A 9,257-nucleotide genomic window follows, 5' to 3' on the forward strand; every position below is an offset into this window, starting at 1 on the left:
TTTTCATGGAGTGCAGAGGATGAAAATTATTTTAACAGATAGGACATACTATGTTTTCCATGGTTTTATGCAGTTGACGAATGTTATATATGATATTTCGAAAATTATAATTTAATTATTGGACAGTGATATATATAATGACAACGAGAATGATTTCGATCTGTAAATATTCAAAATTATTGAGAAATTTTTAACAATTCTATGTAATACTATTGAAAATGGTCTGATGACAGACCGAAACGTTTGGTTTTATATATTATAATAAATATGGATTAATGTATGATCCTGCACAAAACTCAGCCTGTGTACGTGGATGAAGCCGTTTAATTATTATATTGTTTGTATTGATCCACGGTTAATAAGTATTCTTGTTTTGATAACGCTGGCGTCAATATGCGTTCGAATTTACAGTTTTTTGAATTTATAAGACTACAATTTGGTGTTTACTCTGTGCTTTTATTGAAAGATTACATGAAATTATGGAAAACTGATATAAAAGTAAGACTCAAAATTTATTTTTTAAAAACTTGCTTAAAAGTATTCTTGTTATAATAGATCTGTTTTATCTATCCAAGAATTGTAAGAACTGTCCATTCCTAACCATTTCACATTCACTTTATTTCCTCGTTTGCGTAGTATTTTTTCCACGAGATAAACATCAGGATTAGAGACTCGTAATTCGTATTCGTAAAATCCACCAGTTATCGGCTTTCCTTGATAATCTTTCAATAGATACGTGCAGGATTCGTACGTTGCGATTTAGCGATGTAGAATATTTCGGTGGACCAATTAGATGTATAACCTTTTTCAAAAAATATCTTGAATTTACTAACATGTACTGGATCACCTATCATAAATTTCGTTGGAACAATTTTTACATGACTGTATACCGTCGATAAGAGTCGTTTTGCAATGACAGGCGTTACATCTATCGGTCGCATTCCGATAGTTCGATGCCTATGACGATTGTAATTTCATAATAAACGCGGTAACTCGTCGATCCATTTGTACGAACCGTTTAACGTGAATAGTTTCCACATGTTATTCTTAAACGTACGATTGAATCGTTCCACTACTGACACTTTCATCACTGAGTACGTCGAATAATGATTTATGTTGTATTTTTTCACAATTTTTTTCTGCACAGTGTGGTGTTGTAAAATTCCTTTCCTTGATCTCTCTGCACATTGCGTGGGTATCGCTGGTCTTCGTCAAATATTCTAGATAATGCTACGGCTACGTCGCTCCCGTTCTTACTTTTGAGTGGTATTACCCACGCATACTTGCTCAACACATCGATAACTGTTAAAATGTAGTTGTAACCAGGGAATGGAAAGTTACTTTTTAAAAGTAACAAGTTACAGTTACTCGTTACCGAGTAGGAAAAGTAACAAGTTACCGTTACTAGTTACCGATTTTTAAAAGTAACTCGTTACAGTTACCGTTACTTAAGAAAGTAACTTTTCGTTACTTTTCCGTTACTTTTTTTTAAATCGACGACCAACAATCACAGCGGACTGGCCTAGAGGCTTCTCTAGTCTCAAGCGCATTGTAAAAAATTGTGTAAAATTATAACTATTATACTGGATAATTTTGAGATCCACTATAAAAGTTGTAAACGTCCACACGTTTGTATATTTGCAATATGCAAATAAAAATAATTTCTTGGTTTGGAACTAAGCAGATTGTGGAAGTACAATTACAATGTGTATGTGTAGCTACAGGAACGATAATATGACAATATATTTCGCACTATATATTATTATACATTTAACAACAATACGCGAAAAATTTCTTTTATATTACGTAATATTACTAAAATTTGGATAATTACAGAAAATATTCAAAATATCCTGCTATTTACATAATTTCCAATATAAAATAAGATATATTTACACAATAAAAAGAAATTTACATAATTTTTGTGGAATTACATAATTTCTGTAAAATTGTATGATTTTTTATAATTACAGAACTAATCATGTAATCTATTTTACATTTATTATATGTGTAAATTTACGAAATTTTTTTACAGTGTAAGTGGCTTGTGTCGCATCGTGTCCAATCATGTGCAAAGTAACGATAAAAGTAACTGTAAAATTCGTTACCGTTACCAAAAAATGTAACTTCGTTACCGTTACAGTTACCAAAGAAAAGAGTAACGCAGTTACTAGTAAAGTTACCAAAAAAGTAACTTGTAACTGTAACTTCGTTACAAGTAACGAGTTACTTCCATTCCCTGGTTGTAACCTTTGTTGAATCGCACATAAGGACGCATCTCGACTAAATCAGCCTGCCATAAATCGTCACGATCGTGCACCACGAAGTGACGACATGGAAAATTTCTTCGCGCGGGTGCGTGAAGTTCTTCTACAAGTTTTCGTTTCTCGACACTCATCCCCTTCCTTTTTTTCTTTTAATTTGACATGAAGTGTTGCCTCATACGAGGGGAGGACTTTTGATCGAGCAATCAAAGCTTGCAATCTCTTCAAATCTCACGTTGATCTGTTTATATATCTTTTCCAATTACAAGATTACATTTTTCGAGGATTATTCCACATCGTTTCAGACTTTCGACGTATCCTTTCTCGCATCTCTGTTTTTTCGTATCGTTCTGTACTTTTGCGATGTCTTTTTTCCGCTATGAAATATCGTTTCCTATCGGCTGCACTGATTTTTAATCATATCCGGTATTGTTGTTTTCAACGCTACATTTATCATCACATTTTTAAGCGCGCTTACAATCATTTCGTGACCTATCCTCTTCACCGATTTTTCAATCATATCCAGCACCATTTCTTTCAATGATTCAATCGTCACCGCGTTTTTAAATACATTCAAACTCTTTTCCTTTTCCAACACCTTTTCCTTCGTACCTTGAAGCGCGCACGGACAATCATATCGTTTCCTAGAGTCTTAAACATTTTCTCGATCTTGTTTCTTGAATCTCGAAGCGTACGTTCGATGTAATGTTCGCAGCCGATGGTATATTTGTCTTTCTTTTTATACCTGAACCAGTGCTCGTACTACTGGTTCTATGAACACCTACGAGCGGAGCGATAATGTATTTGTATTTGTGACCCTTGTTACTTTTAATAGGGTTTCCAGCGTTATGGTCACGTTTGTGAGCATTCGTCGACAATAATATATGTTTGTACGTTTGTCTATCATTCTCGGTGTAGATAGCATTGTTTGGAATCCTCTTGAAGATCACCTCGTATAGACCTGGTGTACCTTTATACCTCACTCCATCTATGATTATAGTATCATCAGAATCTATGTCAAAATTTTTATTGCCTAACATTGTACCGTTTTCATTGAAATAAATGCCGTAAACAAGATCGATTTCGTTTTTTTTCTCCAGTTAGTAGGGTATTCACATATATTTGTCCTAACGGTCCTAACTGACTGTACAACCTGTTACGACCTTGAGGTGTATTTAAAATCTGTCTGACAAACGTTTCAAGCGATGGATCGTCACCGATTTCCTAAAAACTTCCTCATCCTCTAGTTCGAAAGGAGATACTTGTTGTTGTTGTTGTTGTTGAGATTCTATCGGTGTGGAATAAATTATATTTGATCGATTTTTTGCTTGTTTCTTCAATGGAAGACGTTGTGGTGCAATCTGTGTTGAAATTCATCATTATCACCGTCATTGTAATCGTCATCGTCATCATCATCATCATTGTCATCGTCGGTATGCTCGCGTTTATTCTTTTGTTTATTATTCTCCATTACCTTGTCAATTTCAAATGATTTACCTTCACGTTCAGTGTTTCCAACGATTTGTTTCAACGGTTCGATAATAGGTTTAAATCGTTTCTCCAGAGCGATTTCATTCTCCATTATGTTAGTTTTCAATGCTCTATGTTTCTTACGAATCGACGAACGTGTTTTTGCAATTAATTTTGCTGTTCTCTCTCGTTCAACGATACTTTTTTTCGTACTGTCCATCTTGTCGTAACGTCGAAGAAGTACTGTTCACTTTTTTCAAACATTACAGAGAAGTCGTCTATGTATCATCGTTACGTAATACACTATCCTTGTCTGTCTCCCATAAAATCGTATCTGCATTCATTTTTACACTACAGTGAAATCGTCGAATCCTCGTCTGTATCTACCATTATGTAATGTACTATTCTTGTCTATCACTACGAAACCGTATTTGCGTTGCCAACACAATGTACAAAAATTTTCATACGACATATCAGTGTTTACGTGATCGTTATAGATGTGTTTTAGATTGGGACCATCCTGTTTGAACAGAATCAAAAGATTCGCATTGTCACGGATCAAATGCTTCCGTATTTTTGCATATGTCTGACAGAGATAAAATCAATCGATGTTTATATCTATGTCGACCCATAGAGAAATATTCTCTAATAATATACTGATTATCGCAAGCCATATCGTCGAATACGAATATTGAATTTGGAAGTGTCTCCTTCGGTCGTATGACGTCACGATTGTTGAAGAATGCGTAGTAGTCGATACTGCTTATTGATTTTAACAATTTTTCCAGATATCGATATTTCGGTTGAAACAGAGATTTTGAATACACGTATACGTTTTCGAAACATACTCCATGTGGACTTTCTATCAAACTTATCAAAGCGTTCGTTTTATCACAATTTGATGGTCCGCAAATAATGCAACGAATCGTGTTCGGTAGTAAATGACCGTGTCTATGAATCTCTCTAGCCGTTTCACCTGACATCAGTAATGTTTTACGGTCGAGATTTGATACTCCGACCGTTTTTTATTGTCGTACGAATTGCATTTACTCACGTATTCCGCGCGCATGCGCGAACTTCAACGAAACACGAGCGAGTCTTTCATCAGACTATTTATACCTTCCGAGCAAACAATCGATTCATACAGTGTAGGTATAAATACAAGGGCGGATTGAAGCGTTTTTTTATTTCGCAAAAATGTTTCTGTCACTACTACTGAACAAACGTGCAATTCTCAATTTTACCGCTAAACAACTGCAATACATACCGAAAATCGTTCTTCTTCAAGACTATGAGAATTACGAGAAACCGTTGTGGGATCGATTACCTGAACATTTAAAAGTGGATCCTGAGGTACAACGTTGCCGCTTGTGTTTGAAGCATTACAATCTTCCATCGCAACGAACACATATAGACGGTCCACCACTTCTTATCAAAAATTGCGACGAATGTTCTCGTATACGATAAAAGAAGATATACCAGGGAATAACCTACGCGTATAGTGCAGGTCTACTTAACAGAACGTTAAACGCGCTTTCATTTAAATTACACATACCTGGATATCAATTTTGCGGACCCGGCACTCATCTCGCGAAAAGACTAGCACGTGGCGATCGAGGTGTCAATCCATTGGACGTAGCGTGCCGTAGACACGATATCGTTAATTCACAAAACAATAAAATCTCGCCGGCCGACATATTGCCGATCGAATTCTCACCGAAAAAGCACGTCAGCGTATAACAGCGAGCGATTCGACGCTTGGTGAGAAAGCTGCCGCAACCGCTTTATGGGCAGCTATGAAAACGAAAACAAAACTAGATATGGGTATGCGTAAGAGAAAAAAGATGAGAAGAAATAGAACGCTTCCGGTAGCGAAACGTGGAGGCTTCCTACCGATTATACCAATGTTAGGCGCGCTCGGATCTTTGATCGGTGAGGCAGCAAGCGTGGCGAGAGCCGTAAGCGATCGCAAGAAGGGTCGTGGCCTATATTTAGCACCATACAAACATGGTAGTGGCTTAAAGAAAAGAAGAAAACCAAAAAGAAAACGTAAAAAAAAGCCTTGGAAAAAAACTTTAGAGACTCTTAAAATGCCGCTGTCTGGTATTACAACGAACGAGCAATTGAATCATTCAGCGTACCGTTTACGTTTACCATTCTTCAGACGTGTATTTATGCGCGACGCGTTACCAACGAAACCACATTGTAATGAAAGCGCCATCGTAAATCTCGATGACTCAGACAACTCGGGCACACACTGGGTTGCCTATGCGAAAAAAGGAAATAACACTGTCTACTTCGATTTCAGTAATCTTAGACAACTAAATGAACTCGGATGATATCTCGATGCAGCATGACATACAATTATCGATCTTATCAAAAGTCAGATCCGAGCAATTGCGGTCAATTGTGTCTACGATTTCTATGGGAGTTGAATTGGAGAAAAAAATTTTTTCAATAATATATCATACAAAAACTGTTCAAATTGTCTTAGTTGATCGTTCATCGTTATTTCAACCATGTCGTTGACTCTCACATTAACTGGAAAAACCAGCATCCTTACAGCAAGCTACTTCCCCGCGTTGGATTTAAGTAATGGCGAATACAAATTAGGTCTTACGAATTTCAAAATGTACAACGCGATACCGAATATTACATCCGCGAACAATAAATTCTACTTCGATATTGACGGTAAAACGATCACGATTCTTGAAGGATCATACGAATTAAGTGCTATAACCAAATATTTGAGAGATGCTATTTTTCACACGTTTGATACTGAAGGTAATAACGATGATAATAATGATGATGACGATTACGTATTCAACGACTACGTTGGTAATGATATTCATAAGGACGAGATACTGATTCTTCGAGCCAACGAGAATACTATGTAAAGCGAGATCAAATGTGCCTACCAAGTAAATTTTACCAAACCAAATAACATCGGCTCGTTATTAGGCTATTCGCAATCTCGTGTGATATAACCAAAAAATGGTAGGCGTCTGACCAACCTATAAACATTATGAATATAATTATAATTCGTATGGAATGCAATATTACTTCGGTGGCGTAAAACAACGATAAACAAGTACATACAATACATGAATTCGCTGTGAACGTTCCATCTGGTTATAAATTGTCCGATACTCCCACACACGCCATTTATCTCCCAGGCATCGCGCGAAACGTTACTGATATATCAGGTATGTAAATATGAAACCGGAATTTACCAATAGATGGCCATAGCTGTCAATGTAGTTGCCGTCAGACCGCGTCATTGACGCCATTTACTTGTTCTGACATCTGACAAAGATTTTCAACTCACAACAATATAAGTTTCATACAACAGTATAGTTTGTAATAGCGTTGAACATGTCGAATTTTGTGCCTGGAAACTACGATTTGCGGACAGCATTGATTTTCTGTTACCATTTGAAGAAAACTGCTGCAGAATCGCATCGAATGCTTGTTGAAGCTTACGGTGAGCATACTCTTGGTAAAATCACAGTGCTTTGAGTGGTTTAAAAAATTCAAAAGTGGCGATTTTGACGTGAGAAACGAAGAACGTGGAAAACCACCGAAAAAGTTTGAAGACAGCGAATTGCAAGCATTGTTGGATGAGGATGACGCTCAAATTCAACAACTCGCGGATCAATTGAATATGACACGAGAAGCCGTCTCCATACGTTTGAAATCCATGGGAAAGATCCAGAAGATGGGAAAATGGGTTCCACATGAACTGAATGAAAGACAGCAGGAAAACCGAAAAACCACTTGCAAAATGCTGCTCGCCAGGTACAAAAGAAAGTCATTTCTCCATCAAATTGTGACTGGCGATGAAAAGTGAATATATTTTGGGAATCCTAAGCGTAAAAGATCATGGATAATTCCAGGCGAACCATCGACATCGACTGCAAATCGCTATGGACGAAGACAATGCTCTCTGTTTGGTGGGATCAGAAAGGTGTGATCTATTATGAGCTGCTAAAACCTGGCGAAACCGTTAATACTGAACGCTACCCACAACAAATGATCAATTTAAATCAAGCTTTGCATGAAAAACGACCGGAATATCAAAAAAGGCAACACAAAGTGATTTTGCTTCATGGTAATGCACCATCGCACACAGCAAAACTGGTCAAGGAAACGATTGAGGCGTTTGGTTGGGAAATACTCTCGCATGCGGCGTACTCACCAGACTTGGCTCCGTCCGATTACTACTTATTTGTATCGATGGGACACGCACTTGCTCAGCAGCGCTTCACTTCTTACGAAGATGTACGAAAATGGCTAGATGACTGGTTTGGCTCAAAAGAGCAACAATTTTTTTGGCTTGGCATTCACAAATTGTCAGACAGGTGAGAAAAATGTATAGCTAGCGATGGGCAATACTTCGAATAAAATATTTTTTATCATTTTCATGGAATAAACGTGTATTTTCTACTTAAAAATTCCGTTTTTATATTTACATACCTGATAACGATACGTATAGTAGATCAGAACGGAGAATTGATAAACTTTCGTGGGGAAGAGACATCGATTCAACTTGATATACGACGTATACGATGAAATACGTACAGTCTGTAAAGTAAGAGCGTGTACAGATTAATGTGTAGAAAAATTTATTTTTAATGATTTTTAAGTACATAGATTTGTTGTACTCCATGAAAAGAAAAATGTTATACCATTAATAATGAGTCCAGTCACCACCGGCATTGATAATTACCTGACATCTCCGAGGCATACTTTCCACTAAGTTGACTGCGTATTCGTTCGGTAAAGACCTCCAAATGAGACGAATTTGTCGTGTTAGCTGCTTCAAAGTGCATACTCTTTTTCCTCGAAGCTTGTGCTTGAGATATGCCCACACATTTTCAATGGGATTTGCATCTGGCGATTGCGATGGCCAATCAAGTGTGACGATGCCAGACCGCTCTTTCCATTCGGTGCAAAGCTTGCTCCGGTGTTTTGGGTCGTTGTCTTCCTGTAAGATCCAGTCCTCGTTTTTTTTTATGAAACATCGTTCAGCAGTCGGCAACAAATACTTTTCATAAATTTTAAGCATTTTCGGAGCATTTAAATTGTATGTAAATAGATGTAATGCTCCAAAAACCTGTTTTGAAAAGCAGCCCCAAAGATGAACTTTTACAGGGTGTTTAACGGTCCGTTGTATTAATCTATTGGTCAAGGTTGACCAGGAACGTCGGATGGTAATATATCCCCAAACAGAAGCTTCGTCCGTAAAAATTACGTTGCTCCAATCTCGGTCCAAATTCTCCTTTGCCCAAGCGAGTCTTTTCATTACATGTTTTTCGCCTAACAGTGGTTTCTTCATTGTGCTTCGATATTTGATGTTATGCGTAAGGAGATGGGTTCGAATAGTTGTATGTGATATTTCTATACCCTTCTGTTTTAATTTTGCTGCTCCTTGTCGCAATGTTAAGGTCGGGTTCCGCTTAAACAAATTCACAATTTTTTTTCCATGTTCGGCGTCACTTTGCCTATCGAGCCACGTTCTGG

This window comes from Trachymyrmex cornetzi, unplaced genomic scaffold (genome assembly GCF_001594075.2).
Source record: "Trachymyrmex cornetzi isolate Tcor2-1 unplaced genomic scaffold, Tcor1.1 scaffold2191, whole genome shotgun sequence".
Classification (NCBI taxonomy): Eukaryota; Metazoa; Arthropoda; class Insecta; order Hymenoptera; family Formicidae; genus Trachymyrmex; species Trachymyrmex cornetzi.